Raw genomic sequence first — 22,609 nt, forward strand, 5'->3', positions numbered from 1 at the left:
TTGTTCTAATCCAATTCTATGGGCTTTGGCTTCTTTTAGTCACCAATCTTTGGGATTCTTTTTTAGTTTCTTCCTTTACTCCTATCTGGGATTTGTTGGATTATTTTTACAATTATTTCTATAAGTTCTGGACTTAGCTTGATATTATAAATACATGATTTTTAATCTAATTTTTATATTAAAAAGGTACTTGAAAAGTGTCTTAATGAATTTAGAATTTTGAACTGACTACTTGTCCTCATCATTAATTGGTTTGTTATAGGCTCAAAGAGAATTCCTTGGGAATTGGGAAAAGAAAATCTAAATGGCAGTGTGCCTGCTCTGTCTGGTACAATCTGCTGGCAGGGATTGTTTGGAGGAGTAAAGAGCTGTTGCTGCCTAGAAACAGATTAAAACTGCTCTATAAAAAGAATTCAGGTTTTGTGTTTTCCAACATTTTTCTCCCTACTCTATCTCTTGAAAATGAAGCACTGTCTATTATCCAAGGAACTCACCTTTTTTTAAAAAAATTTTTATTGGAGTAGAGTTGATTTACAATTTTGTGTTAGTTTCAGGTGTACAGCAGAGTGAATCAGTTATTCATATGCATATATCCACTCTTTTTTGGATTCTTTTTTAAAAATTTTTAAATATTTATTGAATGACAGCTGGTTTTATTACATTGATGGGCCTCTAAAATAATTCCATTAAACAGCGATGCAAAATTGTGGGAACATTAGGATAACAGATACACTAAAGAAAAATTTAATCTTCATATTGATAATCAGAACATTAAAATAACATTAGCAGAATAATTATTTTGGTATCAATACATATTCACAAATTTTATCAGTTATTCAGCATAATTGATTTTAATATTAGGTCACTGATATTTTTCTGTACAATGTATTTTTAATATGGTCTTACTTTTTGTAATATTTTCAAAAAATTAACTGTAATAATACAAAGATGCATTTTATGGTTAATAAATTTGAAGTTGTTGATGTTCTTAATTGATTATTCTCTATAACCTTAGATACTTTTCCCATATAGTCCATTACAGAGTATTGAGTAGAGTTCCCTGTGCTATACAGTAGGTCTTTATTAGTTATCTATTTTGTATATAGTAGTATGCATATGTCACCTTTTAAAAATCCATGTAGAAATGCTTTATGATGCATTAGCCTCTTCTCCGGGATCTTGGGCTTTTGCTAGTAGTCTGAGCCATGTGTGTTAAGATTAGTTTTTCTTTGTCCTTTCATTTTTTTTTGATATTCTTTTTATTTAGTCTTAAAGGCTTGAGAGATAGGTCATCAATCTATATTATTTGACAAGTCACACAATTTTGGATTTCAGTTTTTCTTATCATTTGAATAAAGGAATTTTGTGGCCAATAATTACTTATACCATTGATTGCCCAATAAAGTCCAGTGTATGTCTAAAATTATATGATTCTATGAGAATTAAAAGATATTGGAACTTCTTACTCATCACTCAAGAAACCAAAGTGGTAGGCTACCTAAAACATATATAGCAGAAATGACAACTCCTAGAGAATTTAACCTTACCACTGCTTTGGAAGAAATTCATAACAGCACAGGTAAAATGCAAATAATCACTGGGCAAGAAAGCAGATCTGAACAGATGCTGTATAAATATAATCAAGCACCAAGGGAATGAAACAGGGAAAACTTGTGAAGCAAACAAATCTGTAAGGTCCAAAACTTTGAAAAAAATACATTAAATAGTAAAGTTAAGGAAAACTAGTAGAGAATATGTGCCTGGCACAGGAAGCATCACATAAATATTAGGAGATAACAACAAATGTGTTGATGAAATACTAGCCCAGGAACATGGTAGACCCATACTCTCTCTTAATCACTAATTGTCACCCGACCTCTACTCTGCATCTCATTTTAGCTTTCACATAATAGAAAGGAATGAACTGTGCCATGAACTGTGCTTGATGCTTTCATATGTAATTTGATTAAATTTTCAGATTAACCATAGAATAAGGCTGAAATTATTTCCATTTTATAGAAAAGAAAATCTGAGTCTCACTAAAAGCTTAAGAAACACAGGGGTGTTATACAACTAACAAGAAACAGGTTAAGAATTTGAATCCAAGTGTGTCTGATGTCTAAATTTATTTTTCCTCAATAATTTTAACACTAATGAAGATATTTAACTGTGTTCAGGTTAAATTGCATTTTCCAAATTAGTGAAATATAATATCTTAATTCTGAGATCCACATTTTTTTTTTCACATTTTAACACAAATCATGATCTGTCTTGCCAATTAATGGCATGTCATAGTTTAATTAGAAATAACTTTAAATTTCTTAGTGGTACATATGGCAATTTAAAAAGAATTCATTAATACAATTTCAGATGTATTGAGGTACCATAATTTCTTCCTTAGGATTGTTTCAAATGAAATAAACAGCAGCATTATTTTCTTAAATGTGGCAAACTGAAAAGTTAAGGCACATGCTTCTGTGTTCACAGAAAAATAAGGAGTACAGAATCTATGACCCTTTTCTCCATTGTTTGATATTTATCAGCAAGAGCAAATAAACAGGGAGCCTAATCCAAGGAAAACAAGGGCTTCTTAGGTCAAATTATTTAGGTTTAAGTTTCATACTAAATTATGACCCCGCATCAAAATCTTTTGATTTTAAGTAAGGCGAAAATATTAATGAAGTCTTTTAAGCTTTGCCCTGTGAAATTTGAGAATGACTCAAATGACTACTTACCTTAAACAAAAATTGAAAGAATATACATAAAATTATAATTTTCTTTAATAAACATTACTTTTCTACTCACATAAAAATATTGCATTTAAATTCAGGATAATATGGGTTATGGTTGACCTTACAAGTCAACTGACTTGTCTGTCCTGCCTAACCCTGCTGGGTCCACTCTAGCACTCAGTAAATATCATGCTGATATTTCAAAAAAGAAATTTCAAAGACTCAGGTTTTCCCCTAGGTAGGTAGATGGATAGAAGTATACTATATAGAGAGCTTTGTCCTAAACACCACTAACTTTATACTAATGATGAAAAAATAATGAAACCAACACTGTAATGTATTGTGTACTTTCTGTGTGCATTGCACTGTACTAAGATGTTACTCTTGCTAAATCCTCTCAAAAATCCTGAGCAGTCATTGTTATCTCCATTTTACAATAGAGAGAACTCCTCTTAGAGACTTTAAGATAAATTGCAAAGATTCTTTCAACCCTAATCCACTCAACAATGATTTATTGAGTACACATGAAGAGCCAGGCACTGTGATGAGCACTTCATATCCAATGGTAAAGCAATTAGATGTAAGTCCTCTCCTCATGGATCATACATGGCACGTGTCTTATAGACAGGAGTATAGCCATGTATATCTCACAGCATTTTCTGTGCCTAAAGAATAACCACTATTTGGGCATGCTGTTCTTACATTGGAAGCAAAGAGAGTAACCAGCGGGAACATGTGATACTATTGCTGGCTCTAACTGGAACCAGCATATAGCCCTTTCTCACATGTCTAAACTCAAAGGCAACAGGGCAAAGTGGCATACTTCAGCCACAGTGAGCCAGAGCAAGGTTGGGGAAGGAAGAAAGAACTGTGAAGAAATAATACAGTCTATCACAGGCAATTTAATCACTAAAGGCATTTCACTAATATCTCTTTGATATTGCTTAGAAGCCAATAAAATGTTGTCAATTCAGTTTTCTCCAAAATTACACAATTTACTAAGCCAAGAAATGATACCTTATATTTTATTTTCCATCTCAAATTTTACTTGTTTTTAATGGCCCTGTGCCCCCAAAGTGGAATCAATTTAGTAAAATCCATAAATTACCAAATATATATAATACAGCATTGCAGCATCTAAAAGGTCAATACTACAAATCTGTTTCTTTCATGCCTTATTCCACCACAGATAAATTGTATTTTCAAACAAAATGTCCTTTCCCTCCCTTGTTCCCAATGAGTATGTGAATTTCTAATATTTACATACCGACACTTGTGGAAGATAAGGTGTTTTAGATGATCAGAGGCTAGAAAGCTAAAATTTTCTGTTTCTAGATTCCCTTGTGCCACAGTTTTGGCCAGTTAAATGTAAGTGATGTCTGCTGGAAGGAGCTTCCATGAAAGATTTTTAAAAAGGAAAACTCAGCTGATATAGCCTCTTTGGCCCATATTCCTGCCTGTGATACAGTGTAATGCCTAAAGCTAAAGGATGATCAAGCAGGATGACAGAAGGGTCTTGTTCATGATGACATCAGAAAACCATCACACCAGTCAATAACTGCTATCTCAAGATTTTATTTTGGATATCTCCTTCCATTCTTTAGTTAAACCTGGAGAGGGAAAATATTATCAGTGCCAGAGAGAGTCAGGTTTCTTCAGAAGTTCCAAGTGAGGAATCTTTCTACTGCATCTTATATTGCTACTTCAGCACCTCCAAGAACCCTGCCCCACTTTTCTGTAATTCTAAGTGAATATAAGGACTTACAAGAAATCCAAAGTTCCAGCTGCACAACAGAGAAATTTGGAATTACAACTAAACCCTCAACCATACATGAGCGCTGCAACAGATTCCAAACATCTTAACCCTTTTTTCGGTTTGCCTAGGCAAAAGAAAACCTTTGCTGCTATATTAATTATGACTCTGGTTGCTAATATGTTATTTCCCATTCTCCCTCATCTTGGTGCATGTGGCCAGACTATACTCCCTGGCTTGTGGTTGGCTGGGTCATATTACCAGTTCTGGACAAAGAATTGGGAATGGAAATGATGTGTATCACTTTCTGGCTTGGGTTGAAGGCATTTAATTACTACTGTGAGACCCTCTAAACTCTCTCTCTCTTCCCTCTGGCATGACAACTGGCTATATTATTTACTTGAGCTCCCAAATAGCTAGAGTTTTCCCTGCCAATCTCTGAGTGTCATATAATATAAGAGAGAAATAAATCTTTTTTTTTTAAAGTCATTACAGTTGGGAGTTGTTTGTTACTAGACTATGATGTAGTCTATTTGGAATGAGTTAAGCCCAATCAAGGGAGCTTCAGCACAATAGAATATAGATTAGCTCATGGATGCCACAGAGGCTTAAATAGTCAGACCATAGGAAGGGCAGTAATGCATCTAGGCCTCAGGAAGAGTCAGAACCAGGAATTGAATGCTGCAGAACTCTCTCTCTTTTTCCCTTGATTCTTCTTTTCTTGGTCTACTTAGTGTTATTTTCTCTCATTGCAAACTTGCCCTCTTCACATGGAGAGAAATATGACCTTTGGCAGGCTCTGAGTTTTACAGTTCACAGCTTCAGTGAACAGGGGAAAAATGACTGACATTCTCTGGTCTGAAATTTAAAAATCTTAGGAAATGTATCCAATTTAATTAGCTATGTTCAGGGAAATGGAGTCATAGAGGAACATGACTCTGAACTGTGTGAGTGAAGTAGAGGAGAAAATATTCCCAGGAAAAGAGAGGAGTGTCATATGAGTAGCTCATAAATACTAAAGTGTAGAATATATATATGTATATGTATATACATATATACACATATATAGTCAAATAAATTTGTTCAGTAAGAATTTGTAGTATACTTCCATTAGACTGTATAAAGTTGTCAGATTATTTAATGTGGAATATGATATATCAAATAAAGAATGAACAATAGAAATTAAAGATAAATGAATTGTACTAGAGTTTTGTACTAGTAGGTAAGATTGAAAATTTGTATATGACTTGTAAAATACATGAAACACATTAGTTACATATTTACTAATATATGCTTAACTCTGTGCTAGAATCTATTATTTATTAATATATATTTAGTTCAGTCTGTGCTAGAGGTTGTCATACTGCACTGTAAATGATTGTTTCTACTTGTTTCCTTGAGGCTATGTGGTTCTTAAATGTGACAATTTTTCCTATTTCTTACTATATTTTGATGTATAAATTAAGAACTTGGAAAAAAGTCTTACTATAGGAATATTTTAATTTTCCCTATCAGTCAGGAAATACCCAGTTTCAAAGGTGAACTATGTTCATATTGCAGATAGTTTTTTTTTTTCTGAGTTTAAGATTCTTAATGAATCTAAGGTGGCTGCCAAGATCGACATTTTGTCTTTTCCTGAAACTTAGCTGTTAGTGCATACAAAACCACATAAAAACTCTTTTAAATTTAGGCAGAATTATAGGAGCAAAATCAAGTTTTAATTAGTACTGTTAATGGAAAGCAGGAAGAAACACAGATAATCTTTAAAAATTATAATAACTTGGCTTGGGAATTCATGCATCAACCACACATATGGAATTTTTTAAGATTAAATCTGGTTGCAAGTGACAGAAAAACCCGAATAACAGTGACTTAAGTAAGATAAAAGTTAATTTTTCTCTTATAACACAGTCTGGAGGTAGATGGTCCAAAGACAGATGGTATGTCCCTCCGTGGTATCAGGCATCCAGGCTCTTTTTTAGTCTGTTTTGCCTAGCCTCCATTCCTAAGTTCATTGCATCATCCAAGGTGGCCATACTTGGTCAAGCCATTCATATGCATTTTACCAAGCAGGAAGAAGGAAAAAAGAAGGATAAGGGCACACTTTCTCCTTTTAAGAACACTGTCTGGAAGTTACACACACAGTTTTCATTTATGATGTCATTGGTGAACACTTAGTTTAGCCAAACTCCAAGGAAAAGAGTCTAGGAAATGTGTAATTTGTCCCAGATGTTCATTCACCCAACTAAAAATCAAGGGCTCTATCACATAGAAGAGAAAATGAAAAAGGATTTTGAGGTGACTAGCAATCTCTGCACACCTGGTATACCCAAACTGACAAGTGGACTTCTGCCTGTCCTCACAATATGCTCACATCTCCTCTACCCATATTTCAGGTTTACTCTGGCCTGACCCCATAATGAACTCACACCTAGTGTACCTATGGTTACAACTTGACTCCTGCTTGTATCTGTGATGGACTTTGACTCTACACCAGTGATATTACATCACATTCCTTCAAAGTTGGGGCTGAGGGCAAATGTTCTTTCAGGGGCATTCCCATTTTGGTAAAAACCAAGTTTACTGTGCTCTGGTAAACAGGGTCACTGTGGACAGTTGTACAGGTTGTGCATGCAGCTTGGAGACAATGAGGGGCTAAAATCCCAGTTGAAGAAGTACATTTGTGTAATTCAAATGCTCAGAAAAGTCAATCTGATTATAATTTTTATTTAAATTCTCCACCCAAATGGAATGTCTTTTCCTAATTTGTACAATTGGACTAAATGTACTGGTTGTAGTTTTAGTTAGGTTAGTTTAGTTTAGTAGTTATATACATATTATAAACCAGAATGACTTACCAAAGTCTGGATTTGGGAACATTAACTCCTCAAGAAATATTAAGAGATGTTCAGTTGAGAAAATGTGTTTCTTAGTATATAGGTCAAACAAGGTTAAGACTTTTCTTTGCTACCAGCAAGACTTTATTAAGAACCTTTATTATGCTAATCCTTGTTTGGAAATCCCCACAGAGGGGACTCTTATATGCAATGATTGACAAGACAATTATTTTCTTGCAATATATCTTACAGGACAATGTAGTAACATATGGATTTAGTGCAGTGTGAAACTTGTCTGAAGAGAAAATATGCTCCTCATCCCCACTCCCAAATTCACTTAATTCAGATTCTTCAGATGAAGGTCCTGACAGCCTGTATTTTTAGCATGTGACCCAGACCACACTTGTCATTAAGCAATTTTGGAAACATGGATTTATAGAAATTTTTTTTCACTAGGAGTACACAAAAATCTCCTGGGAAACTTTTCAAATACACATTTACTTGGTCCTTCCCAAATTTATGAATCAGAGGGAAGTGTGTTTTCTCTACAGCCATTTCTTACATTAACTCTCAGTTATGAACCATTGTTTTACACTTAACTTTCTTATCCTTCATAAGTTGCTATTCAGTTATACACCAAGGAATGTCCACATAGACGTTTTCTATCTTGGGCCCATTCCTTACCATTTATCAGGTTCTCCTTGGTATTGACTATTTTTTTCACAGCAAATGAGAAGAGCACTCCGAGCCGTGCTTTATTTCAGGGTAGGATTGATAATAGGAAAAGAAAAGGCCTTGACTATGGTGTATAACCAGCTAGCAGATAAAATATTTGAGAGTAATGAAAAGCTGATTGCTTAAGTATGAGACATTTTTATAGCTCATGTGCTTTTAAATGCATACAGTTGGCATGAACAGGGTGGCCAGTTTTTAAAAAGAGCAGCTGATTCAAGTAGATTCCCTGGTGTAAAATGCTGTTTGTGTGATCTGTTTTCCAGATGTTTCCATGGCAAATGTTTTCTTAATGTGAACCCTAACCATTAAAAGCACCTGGGTAGTGCGCAGCTCGCCCAGACACAAATCATCATCATTTCTTTTCTTTTTTTTTAATTCAGAGACTTATAGGGCGGAAACTTTAGTTATTTTGAACACAAGCAAGGATGAGCATATTTCATATCCATCTGGAAATATAGTGACAAAAATGTTTATTTAAACATCAATCTTAATATACAAAGAGTTTCATTCATGTCTGCAAACAACACAAGGGTATATACTTTCTACAAGGTCTGCAGAACTGCTTGGCAGCTATATTTGAAGCATTTATTTATTTATTTGTTTGTTTGTTTGTTTATTTAGTGCAGGGCGGGCCTCTCACTTTTGTGGCCTCTCCCGCTGCGGAGCACAGGCTCCGGACGCGCAGGCTCAGTGGCCATGGCTCACGGGCCCAGCCGCTCCGTGGCATGTGGGATCCTCCCGGACCGGGGCACGAACCCACTTCCCCTGCATCGGCAGGCGGACTCTCAACCGCTGAGCCACCAGGGAAGCCCAGCATTTATTTTTAGTGTTAATTTTTTCTTTATGAATTCTGACTGAACACAGGGGTAAAGACAATGTAGTGTGACAGGCAACCACTGAGGTTTCTGAGTGGGGCAATCTGGGTTTGAATCCTTCTCCACCACTTACCAGCTATATAAATCTAGGCATTTTACTTCACCTTTATTATAATATAATAATAATTCCTTTATTATCCTTATGTAAAATAAGGATTATAATAGTATTTAACTTGGAAGATTGTTATGAAGATTAATTGTGTTTACAGATATAAGTACTTGTGAGGGAGGAAAAATAATTTTCCCTCTACTTTTCTAGGTTCTTAGCTAAGACATCCATGTAACAAAAGACAGATTAACAGGATAAAAACAAACAAAAGTTTAATAGCATGTATGCTTCCTGTATACATGAGAGATACCCAGGAAAACTGAATGACTTCTCCAAATGGCCCAAGCTGCCATTTAAAATAACATCTCTAGAAAGACAAAGGAGGGTGTTGATTGGGGAGAGACCAGTTATGGAAGGGTACCAGGAAAAGCACTGTAAGCAAGAGTAAGGTTGTGCAGATTTATGTCATTGCCTTCTCCATGGATAAGAGTTTCTAGAGATTTAGTATCATCCTTCTCTTGGTACAAAGAGGGAAGAGCCTTTAAAAATGGAGATTTCCCTTATAAATGCAAATGTCTCTTACAAAAGTGTAATTTGTACTTAGTTTTCAAGAGCTTTTTCTATGTTTGATGTTCTTAAAAATAATCAGCCTAAAAGAATTCCTATGCCAAAGAGGCATATTTGGAGGTGACAAATTTCTGCTTCCCTTCACACTTAAGACATTTTTGTGGCCCATAGTAAATATTCAGTTATGATTAGGGTCAATAAAGTAGATGTCAAAATTGAATATTTTCTTAAATACTAAAAGAAAGAAAGCTCCAGTGTCCTTGAGCTTCACATTTTACTTTGGTAGAGGATAAAAAATATGGTTCACAAAGGTTTCCTTGGACAAAAGTAGTAGCTAGGAAACAGAATGATAAGTCATAAACTTCCATTTTTCTTAAATGTGCTACTTGATTCATTAATGGAAATACTTGTCTCCTTAATTTAGTGTAATATGTTAGAGGAAAAATAGCTAATATTTGTTATATAGTTTAATCGCAATTGTCATCAGAGAGATTGGATGCTAGGAATTTCATTGGGCCAAGAAGTGACAAAAATACAAAGAAAAAACACGTGGGGAAGACTTGTGGGTAGAGAAATAAAGAGAAAAGGGAAGATGGGTAAAAGAAGTAGGAGAAAAGTTTGCAGAGTTGTTGGCAGAGAAAGAAGTATGCTGCCAATTGGGTAATACTCTGAGCCAACTGTACACAATGCCATAGATATATATTTTTTAATAGAATAGGGCTTCCCTGGTGGCACAGTGGTTAAGAGTCCTCCTGCTGATGCAGGGGACACGGGTTCGTGCCCCGGTCCAGGAAGATCCCACATGCCGCAGAACGGCTAGGCCCGTGAGCCATGGCTGCTAAGCCTGTGCGTCTGGAGCCTGTGCTCCGCAACGGGAGGGGCCACAACAGTGAGAGGCCCACGTACCGCAAAAAAAAAAAAAAAAAAAAATATATATATATATATATAATAGGAACTTTCTCTCAATTATCAGCTAGTCATTAACATGATATTTCCTTTAAGAAAAAGGTACCATATTTCAAATGCTTGTTCATTTGCAACTCCAGATGGGCAAATCTTTCTAAAAGACATTTAAATAAGCATTGATAGCTGGTGAAAGCTCTGTGGGGTATCTCAAATTTGGAGGTAAAAGTTATTTTTCTTAAAAGAAGACAAGTCTCTCTGTTAGTTGTCATTCCGTCAAATTAAAGGAAAGAGGTTGGAAAGACAAGGTACACATTGAATTTCTCCCACCCACCTTTGCTTCTTCTTCGAATAAACCTTTAGTTCATGGTAGTTATGGATTTCTTTACTGGTTTTATTTTCAACATGAAATGAACATTCATACTTTCTCTTAAGGCATTTTCTTCAAAAGAGAAATATTCTTTCTGTTCAATGTGTAAAAGAAAAAAATGCATGTAAAGATTTTTACAAATGATTATTAATGCTTTGAAGTTTAACTATTCAAATCAACCCTTGATGAAATTTAAATTGCAGGAAGCCTCCTAATAATACTGTGAAAGTGAAAAAGCTAATTTATATTAATATTTAATTGCTATTAAAATCAAGGTTCCCTATAAAGCATACTCCTATCTTAATTTAAATATATTCAAGAAATATTTAAAATAGCAGATCTATAGTATAGATACTATACTATAGTATCTTGAAGAGACAAAATCTTAAATATTGTTAAAAAACCAAAATTCAACTGAGTAATTTAAAGATCAAATTGGCTTTATTCAGTAATTCATGAATCAGGTTACATTCCTAAGTGGGGCTGAAACTACATTTAAGTTAGGTACTAAGTCTTGGTTTGGTGATGTGGACCTAGCACACGTGACTCCATTTGGGGCTTGTTATTTCATTTTAACAATTTCCCTTCTTGATCAGACTCTTAGCTTAACTGACATCTGTGATCCAAATTTAAGGCATTAGCGCCACTCTCAGCTACCACTCTGTAGTTCTTGCAGCTTTTACTGATCCTCTGTGAGACATTCATAGGTCATGACATCAAGTTCACAGTCGTTTTAGCAGGTCATTTTCTTTGCTCCTTCTTTGACATTTCAGTCTTAGGGAGATGATTTGCTTGGTGGTTAGCAGCTGTGAACCTGCATTTAAAGTTTTTGAGAGAATGCAACATACCAGGGAGACTACTATGATTATTATAAGTAGGATAATTCCAGATGCTTGGAGTGTACTTCCAAGCCATGGTCCCCAAGACCCAAATCAGTCAAAAATAAGTCAAAGAAAGATCCTGTTGAAAGAGTCACCTTCTTAAGTAAAGTGGCTTGTTCAGCGATCTTATGCAACTGAGTTTCAACTTCCTTAGAAGTGTTAATCCAGGTACAGCAGGTAGCAGTGGCCACAGCACAGTCACCTCTTTGCTTAGATAAAAGATAATCAAGGGATCCCCTATTATTAAGAACAACTTTGGCCAGAAAGTCTAAGGAATTTTGCTAGACAGCTATTGCTTTAGCAGCAGGTTCTGCAATATCTTCAAGGGTTAAGGAGAGAATATCGCTGGTAGATTTATTTGCACTTATTCCTAGCCAGGGAAGTAGGGTCCTGTCAAAGGAAGCAAATTCTGAATCATGAACCCATCCCCATAGGTCCTTTTTTAACTCATTGATGTAAATTCAGGGGAATCTACTAATAAGGTGTCTTTGTTTATGAATAATCAGGAGCACAGTTAGATTATCTGAGAGGTATTACCCAGTTATGCACCATCCATTTAGGCATTCATAGGCCCACAGAGAATGAGAACCACTCCAGACAAAAGTAAATCCTGTTGGGGCACAAACCACTCCTGCTAAGGTGGCACTGTTAATAGATTCTAGCTTTATGGACAGATCCATTTGTCTGAAAGTTTATCCCCCTTAGCAATGACCTGGGAGATATAGATGATGGCATAATCTTTCCAGGCCAATGCCAGAGTAAAGGAAAAAAAGAAGAGAAGAAGAGAGAGTCTCTTACTTTAAGTATGAAGTCTTGATATAGTGTCTTGGGGGGAAGTAGTCTATATCTCTGTCAGCTACTTTTCCTTCTCATCAATTTGATTCAGAGGTCTCCAACATCTGCACAGGATCAGATGTCAGGTGGAGGCTTTTTCAGCTGTGAGATGTGTATTCAAGGTTCAAGTCCCTGAAGTTTGCCTGCTGCCTAGGTAGTGAGGAAGACCTGATATAGTCTCTTCTAAGGGGATACAGGGGCAATCTTTGTTCTTAGTGATTACAAATCAAAGAGTGGGAGAAAATTGGAAATGTTAATTTAGAAAGTTGTAGCCAGATATTTAAAGAAACTAGAAAGACTCAGGATCTAGTCCAGTGTACAAGTATATAACAAAAACCTCAAAGACAATTAGCAAGATTAGAACCTAAAATAGACAAAAGTACAAACATAATTTTTCTCCCCACAGTTACTCCCATTTCTTTTTTCCAAGGATAATCACAGTAAAACTAATTTGTTTACATTAGACGTGGCTTGTTTACGTAAATGTAGCAAGAATAGTGATTGACCATATAAACTCTTTTTAAGACTGCTCTGGTAGAACCTTGTGAATAAGGTACCAGGTCATTTTTTTCCAAGGGGTTTTATTGGCTCCATAAATGTAGCTGTAGTTCCTTAAAACTGTCTGGTCATTTCTGAGTCTATGCACATCTCTCTCTCAAATAGGACAATTCAGTGAAAGTCACAATATTTCCAATTGTGTCCTATTACCGACAGAATAGATTCTCATTGAACTTATGCAAATAGCTAACTCTGTTGCCATAAAAATAAAACTTAAGTGTTTCTGAATTCTGGAGGGGTCAGGCAGGGAGAAAAAATTAAAGTTTCATCTTTGTTTACAAAGGTATGCTTTACCAAATTACTGTATGTCATAGGTAGCTTAAGAGAAAAGGTTTCCTTAAATCTGGAAAAATAAAACATTAAGGAGCCAGCAGTGTTTCAGACAAAACATCATAAAAATTATGATCATCCTTGTCAGTTCATTCAGTTCCATGTAATTAACACTTGTTTTGTTTGAATCCAGTTTTTCCGTTTGTTGTGGAAATTCTTACCCAGTTAAGTTTTATGATCTTAAAGTTATCAGAAGCCTGTACTTTCCAAAAGTCCTTTCCTTGAATCTTCTTGAAGATAAAGTACTTTTGCAGGAACACTTTTGCAAAGTATCAGAGTAAAACAATAACTACCTGTAAAAAGACTTTAAAAATGTTCATTATTAGAGATCTGTTGAGAGTTCATTATAATGGAATTGACAAGGGAATTTTGTTATTTTTGTGACACCTCGCCCTTTAAGATAATAACTGGGATTATGACTGATAACATTATATCAGGACAAATCAGACTTTAGGAATTTCATATAATTTCTGGAAAACATATAATTATACAAATGCAACATAAAAAGACTTAATATTACTTTTTACTTGACAGTGCTTCACATGTAATTTAACATATCAAATAAGTCTAATTAGTTTAACATCTCCCTTTTTATAAAGGCAGATAACAAATCTTTTGAGATGTTGCACGGGTCCTCTGGAAAATCCCAGAGTTAGCTTGAGGTCAAAAAGACTTCACCCAGAATTAGATTTTGGGAGGTTTTTCAAAATATCAAAAGGTTTTAAAACACTTGGTCAAATAGGATCACAGGTCACTGGAACAATACTTAGTTATCCACTAAACCATGATAACAAAGACTTCACAGGCAAATACAGAAAGTGTAGTAGTTGTAGTTTCTTATTAATAGTAGACTAATGATCTAAGAAAACTTCTTCTTTAATGGATGTATATAATACAATTAAGGATTTTTTTCACATAAGTACACTATGATATTAAATCTTAATTTTATAACCCTTATAGTAAGTGCATTTGATTTTAGACAACTTGATTACACAAGGTAAAATTCTCTCTCTCTCTCTTTCTCTTTCCCCAACTTTCTATTGAATTTGTTCTTTATTCTATTTCCCATTCTGAAATAGCCAGTTTCACTTCAGGACAAAATTATTTCTTTTCCCTCAACAAAAAATATATCTCCATTTTTCAGAACTTCTCTTACCGAAAACACATATCCTACTTTCCTTGCATACAGAGATATTTCTCTTATTATTTCTAGTAGTTTTATTTTATTTTATTTTATTTTATTGGCTGCACTGTGTGGTTTGTGGGATCTTAGTTCCCTGACCAGGGATCTAACCCATGCCCTCTGCATTGGAAGCTCAGAATCTTAACCATTGGACTGCCATGGAAGTCCCTCTCGTAGTTTTAATAACATATATTAGACTTTTTAACCCTTAAAACCTTAATGTTTTAGTGAAAATAAAGAAGTAAACAATTGTGAAGTGTCTACACTATCATTCTGTGGCTTGACAAATTTATAAGTACCTTTTATAATTTCCAGAAACATATGCTTTCTCATAGTAAGTTTTTTAGTGTGGCACAAAACATGTTTAATAATAGATCCAAGTATATTTTAGTTTCTCTGTAAAAGGAAGCCCAAAGTGAATAAATCCTGTTCCATAATTAATGTTTCAGTTATTTAGGAATTATCTATATATTTAATGACTATCCATCATTTAATTTAACTTAGCAAAATTTTAAAGTTTTGGGTTACCTGTAAGGTAAGTACAGTTGCTCTCAATTCCTCAAAGAATTGGGTTGAAGCCTAAATTACATCATAGATTGATTCATCCATAAATCTTTTTACAAGAAGCTTAGAAGTTTTTTTTTTTTCTTTCCCTCTGGTTACATAGTTTTATTTTAACTTAGGAGAGAAAGTCTAAAGAATTTCCCATTATGCTCTAAATATCAGCTTCCAACTTCTGGCCAATTTCTGACCGCAAAACTACTTTAAAATCTTTTTAAATATCTTGTCAGTTTTCATCCAGGACAAATGGTTAATATTTCTGCAGTATTGACTAACTCCTTGAACTTAGGAGGCATCCTCAAAGAGGAGGCAAAAGATATTTTTTCCTCTCTTTATCAGATACTACAGACAGAGATCTGGGAGAGCTGACTCTGGTAAGAATTCTCACCCTTAGCCGTCTTTTGTCCTTTTCTCAGGATCCCATCTGCAGGTTCCCAGTGAGATTTAATATAGAGAGTGTAGCTCCAGTATCTACCAGAATTTAGTAAGGTTTTTCATTAGTTTTAATTTTATTTTTCCTTATCTGTTTAAAGGAATAACAGAGTAATTTACCAGAAAATCCCTTGAAGTCTCATCGACTCTGGGAGGGGTTCATATGGGGGGGACCTACTTCGAAATTAGATATGGGGACATTCGAGTTGATGTTGCAGACTGTGCATAGGGCCTTTGAGGACAATCTCTTTTCTAGTGTTCCCGTTGCTTATAACTGAGACATTGATTTCTTGGCCAGTGTTACAATGATGAACCCTTAAGAGGGTATCATGAGGGAGGCCTAGGTGTTGTTTTAGATATCTTTGATGTCTTCAATTTTTTATTACCCTTTTTCAATCAAACTTTTGATGAAGCTATTTTGGAATCTTGAAGCCTTTTGGAAGCTTCTACATACCAATCAAAATAGGTATCCCCTCTGTTTAATTTAGGAATCCTTACTTTCGAGTATACTCTTAAATCAACAAGCCAGTCTAATTGGAACATTCCCCGTAATGACCATTGCAATTCAAGATTGTCTTTAGTAAGATTTTGCCTTTTTTGTAGAGATCTACAGCTTCCAGAACCTCGGTTCTTAAACATCATCAAAGGAGATGTGCTGGAAGGTGGTGTACTTAACTCTTCAGATTTTAAAGATCCAATCTTTATTACTTATTTATTTTTTTAGCTAAGCCTCTGGGCCTCTAAGAGCCAAACTAATACTTAAAAGGAATGTGCTGAAAGCTTGGAGACTGTGTGGTGTTTTGCAGCATAACTTGTTGCCCAGAAATTTACTTGAGGTTGGCCAGTGATGTAGTGTCAATCTGACCTGCCCCATGACCAACCTACCTTAACATGAGATGCTTTGGGTTAGGTGCGGAATGCTCTCACAGCTTGTAAATGCTCAATCTGCCAACCAGTTTTTGTGGCTTTTGCCTTTAAGGTTCCCATTTGCAGTAGCCTTTACCTAATGTGCACATTAACATACAAGCAGTAACCAATGAAGTAGGGACTGGGGAAAGGACTTAATCAGCAGACCCCAATCAATGGTGACTGCAGGCTGATTACAAACAAATGGGGAGCTGCAGGTGCCACCAGAAGTTCCCAGTGGGAAATCTTGGGACAGAAGCAAGGGCTAGGATTTAGATGTCATGGCAGACTGGCCAACTGAAGGCCTTGTTCATACCTCCAGTAATTCCCAATGTAGAATTGGGAGACTGAGGAAAGGGCTGAGCCATCAGACTTCAACAAATAGGGACTGTGGAATGGGGGCCACATAAATAAAGAACTGCAAACTGTCACTAACAGTTTCTACGAGGACCTTGGGACAGAATCAGGGGCTGGGGTTTCCAATCAATTGGGAATTGTGGAATGAAAAGCCAACTAGACCAGGAGCTCCACACAGAGAGCAGAGCTCAGAAGAAAGAGGAACTTACCCACCACTCTAAGAAATGGTGAGAAAGACAGTAAACTTAAAGGGTTTGCAGGATACAGCCTGTGTTTCTTGTCCCCAAGCACCATCAGAAGTGCACTTTGGATCCCACCACAGTCACTAAATCTGTTAAAAAGGAAAATTCAACTGAGTAAATTTAAAGATCAAATTGGCTTTGTTCAATGATTTATGAATTGGGCAGCATCCTATCTAGTATACAGAAAGGAGCTTCAAAGAGCTGTACAAAATAGAAGGCTTTTATAGGCAGAAAGGGGGTGAGACAAGGAAGCGTGTATAATTCAAGCAAGTTCACCTCTCTTTGGGGGATGGAGGGAGTCTATTAGGCAGATTACCTCATCAGTGCTGACCAGGTAATTCCAGATTGACTGATTAGATGGTTACATTACTGGGAGGGGCTGAAACTGCAATTAAGTTAGGTATGAAGTCTCACTTTGGTGAGGTGGGCTTAGCACAGGTGACTCCATTTAAGACTGTTATTTCTTTATAACAATATCATACAAATGCATTTACTTTTACATGACAGACACTTTGATCCTATAAAGATTCCTTCATTCTGGATGAAGGCATTCCAGCAAAGTTACAATGGTTTATCATATAAAATGTAGCACAATTTCCACTGATGTCTTCATTATAAAAGAGAAGGTATCATCTCATGGGAAAAACCTAGAAACAGTGAGACCTTTGAGAAGAAAGGAATTAAAATGGTAGCCCTACCCTTGTGATGTTGAAGTATTTACTTAGTATAGCTGTACTTTTCACATTTTCCCTCAGTTGTTGATTACTTCAACTTGCCTAAGTAATAAGAATTTAAGCCATGGGGAGATTTTCTTTCTTTGTTCATTTTCTTCTCTTTTTGTTATAAGTATTTGTGATTGTGAAGAGTACTGGATGTTTGTCCATAGTTGATCTCAACTAATACATGATGTACTTCAATGTGAAAATTCTCCTGGTTATTAAAATAAATTGGCATTCTGTTTTATTAATTCGGTCAGTTTAGGAATTTGTGTATTGAATTTATGTTAAATGAGTTGGAGAGATTTATTTTCTAATCCTAGACTCATCTCGACTCTGCACAGAAAATGATCCAAGGCTTTTTTCCTAGGCTTTCTGAGGAGTGGTGAATAACATAGAGTGTTGGTTCCTCTCTTCTTTCTTTCCTTTTTCTTTTTATTACTTTTTAATTTATTTTTAATAATTTTTTAAATTTTAATAACTTTGTTTTTATTTTATTTTTTTCTTTATTTTTTACTCCCTTTTAATCTAAGCCATATGGCTGACAGGGTCTTGGTGCACTGGTCGGGGGTCAACCATGTGCGTCTGAGGTCAGAGAGCTGAGTTCAGGACATTAGGCCACCAGAGAATTCCCAGCTCTGTGTAATATCAAATGGCAAAAGTGCTCCCAGAGAACTCCATCACAATTCTAACACCCAGCTCCACTCAATGACCAGCAAGCTACAGTGCTGCACACACAGCAAGTAGCAAACCAGGAACACAACCCCACCCATTAGCAGACACGCTGCCTAAAATCATAAGGTCACAGACACTCCAAACACACCACCGGACGTGGACCTGCCCACCAGAAAGACAAGATCCAGACTCATCCACCAGAACACAGGCATTAGTCCCTTCCACCAGGAAGCCTACACAACCCACTAAACCAACCATACCCAATGGGGGCAGACACCCAAAACAACGGAAACTACAAACCTGCAGCCTGTGAAAAGGAAACTCCAAACACAATGAGTTAAGCAAAATGAGAAGACAGAAAACACACAGCAGATAAAGGAGCAAGGTAAAAACCCACTAGTCCTCCAAAAAAATGAAGAGTAAATAGGCAGTCTACATGAAAGATAATTCAGAGTAATGATAGTAAAGATGACCCAAAATCTTGGAAGTAGAATGGAGAAAATACTAGAAACATTTAACAAGGACCTAGAAGAACTAAAGAGCAAACAAACAATGATGAACAACACAATAAATGAAATTAAAAATTCTCTAGAAGGAATCAATAGCAGAATAACTGAGGAAGAAGAACGGATAAGTGAACAGGAAGATAAAATAGTGGAAATAACTACTGCTGAGTGGAATAAAGAAAAAAGAATGAAAAGAATTGAGGACAGTCTCAGAGACCTCTGGGACACCATTAAACACACCAACATTCAAATTATACGGATCCCAGAAGAACAAGGGAAAAAGAAAGGGACTGAGAAAATATATGAAGAGATTATACTTGAAAACTTCCCTAATATGAGAAAGGAAATAATTAATCAAGTCCAGGAAGCACAGAGACTCCCATACAGGATAAATCCAAGAATAAAAATGCCAGGACACATATTAATCAAACTATCAAATATTAAATACAAAAGAAATATTAAAAGCAGCAGGGAAAAACAGCAAATAACATACAATGGAATCCCCATAAAGTTAACAGCTGATCTTTCAGCAGAAACTCTGCAAGCCAGAAGGGAGTGGCAAGACATATTTAAAGTGCTGAAAGGGAAAAACCTGCAAACAAGATTACTGTACCCAGCAAGGATCTCATTCAGATTCAACGGAGAAATTAAAAACGTTACAGACAAGCAAAAGCTAAGAGAATTCAGCACCACAAACCAGATTTACAACAAATGCTAAAGGAATTTCTCTAGCCAGGAAATACAAGAGAAGGAAAAGACCTACAATAATAAACCCCAAACAATTCAGAAAATGGTAATAGGAACATAAATAATAATTACCTCAAATGTAAATGGATTAAATGCTCCCACCAAAAGACTTAGACTGGCTTAATGGATACCAAAACAAGACCCATATATATGCTGTCTACAAGAGACCCACTTCAGACCTAGGGACACATACAGACTGATAGGGAGGGGATGGACAAAGATATTCCATGCAAATGGAAATCAAAAGAAAGCTGGAGTTGCAACTCTCATTTAAGACAAAATAGACTTTAAAATGAAGACAATTACAAGAGACAAAGAAGGAGACTACATAATGATCAAAGGATCAATCCAAGAGAAAGAGATAACAGTTGTAAATATTTATGCACCCAACATAGGAGCACCTCAATACTGAAGGCAAATGCTAACAGCCATAAAAGGGGAAATAGACAGTAACACAATCATAGTATCGGAATTTATCACCCCACTTTCACCAATTGACAGATCATCCAAAATGAAATTAAATAAGAAACACAAGCTTTAAATGATACATTCAACAGATGGACTTAATTGATATTTATAGGACATTCCATCCAAAACAGCAGAATATACTTTCTTCTCAAGTGATCATGGAACATTCTCCAGATTAGATCATATCTTGGGTCACAAATCAAGCCTTGCTAAATTTAAGAAAATTGAAGTTGTATCAAGTATTTTTTCCAAACACAACGCAATGAGACTAGATATCAAATATGGGGAAAAATCTGTAAAAAACACAAACACATGGAGGCTAAACAATGCACTACTTAATAACCAAGAGATCACTGAAGAAGTCAGAGGAAATAAAAGTATATGTAGAAACAAATGAAATAGAAAACACGACGACCTCAAACCTATGAGATGCAGCAAAAGCACCTTAAACCTAAAGCAATTACGGAAAGAAGAACAAAAAACCGTCAAAGTTACTAGAAGGAAAGAAATCATAAAGATCAGATCACAAATAAATGAAAAACAAATGAGGAAATGAGAGCAAAGATCAATAAAACTAAAAGCTGGTTCTTTGAGGAGATAAACAAAATTGATACACCATTAGCCAGATTCATCAAGGAAAAAAGGGAGAAGACTCAAATCAACAGAATTAGAAATGAAAAACAACTAACAACTGACACTGCAGAAATACAAAGTATCATGACAGATTACTACAAACAACTCTATACCAATAAAATGGACAGCATGGAGGAAATGGACAATGTCTTAGAAAAACAAAACCTTCCAAGACTGAACCAGGAAGAAACAGAAAGTATAAACAAACAGACCAATCACAAGCACTGAAATTGAGACTGCAATTAAAATCTTCCAACAAGCAAAAGCCCAGGACCAGATGGTTTCACAGCTGAATTCTATCAAACATTTAGAGAAGAGCTAACACCTATCCTTCTCAAACTCTTCCAAAATATAGCAGAGGCAGGAAGACTCCTAAACTCATTCTTCGAGGCCACAACCACCCTGAGGGCAAAACCAGACAAAATGTCACAAAGAAAGAAAACTACAGGCCAATATCACTGATGAACAGAGATGCAAAAATCTTCAACAAAATACTAGCAAACCGAATCCAACAGCACATTAAAAGTATCATACACCATGACCAAGTGGGGTTTATCCCAAGAATGCAAGGATTCTTCAATATATGCAAATGAATCAGTGTGATAAACCATATAACAAATTGAAGGAGAAAAACCATATGATCATCTCAATAGATGCAAAAAAAGCTTTCCACAAAGTTCAACACCCATTTATGATAAAAACCCTCCAGAATGTAGGGAATTTACCTCAACATAATAAAAGCCATATATGACAAAGCCACAGCCCATATCATTCTCAAAGGTGAAAAACTGAAATCATTTCCTCTAAGATCAGGAACAAGACAAGGTTGTCCACTCTTACCACTGTTATTCAACATAGTTTTGGAAATTTTAGCCACAGCAAGCAGAGAAGGAAAAGAAATAAAAGGAATCGAGACTGGAAGAGAAGAAGTAAAGCTGTCACTGCAGATGACATGATACTATACATAGAGAATCCTAAAGATGACCAGAAAACTACTAGAACTAAACAATGAATTTGTTAAAGTACCAGGATAAAAAATTAATGCACAGAAATGTCTTGCATTCCTATACACTAATGATGAAAAATCCCAGAGAGAACTTAAAGAAACACTCCCATGTACCATTGCAACAAAAAGAATAAAATACCTAGGAAGAAACCTATCTAAGGAGACAAAAGACCTGTATGCAGAAAACTATAAGACACTGATGAAAGAAATTAAAGATGATACAAATAGATGGAGAGATATACCACGTTCTTGGATTGGAAGAATCAACATTGTGAAAATGACTATACTACCCAAAGCAATCTACAGATTCAATGCAATCCCTATCAAACTACCAATGGCATTTTTCACAGAACTAGAACAAAAAATTTCACAATTTGTATGGAAACACAAAAGACCCTGAATAGCCAAAGCAATCTTGAGAAAGAAAACGGAGCTGGAGGAATCGGGCTCCCTGACTTCATACTGTATTAAATGCTACAGTAATCAAGACAGTATGGTAATGGCAAAAAAACAGAAATTTAGATAAATGGAACAGGATAGAAAGCCCAAAGATAAACTCAAACACATGTGGTCACATTATATTTGATTAAGGAGTCAAAAATATACAATGGAGAAAAGACAGCCTCTTCAATAAGTGGTGCTGGGAAAACTGGGCAGCTACATGGAAAAGAATGAGATTAGAATACTCCCTAACACCAGACACAAAAATAAAATAAAAAAGGATTAAAGACCTAAATGTAAGGCCAGATGCTT

Source organism: Kogia breviceps, chromosome 12 (genome assembly GCF_026419965.1).
Source record: "Kogia breviceps isolate mKogBre1 chromosome 12, mKogBre1 haplotype 1, whole genome shotgun sequence".
In the NCBI taxonomy this organism is placed as follows: domain Eukaryota; kingdom Metazoa; phylum Chordata; class Mammalia; order Artiodactyla; family Physeteridae; genus Kogia; species Kogia breviceps.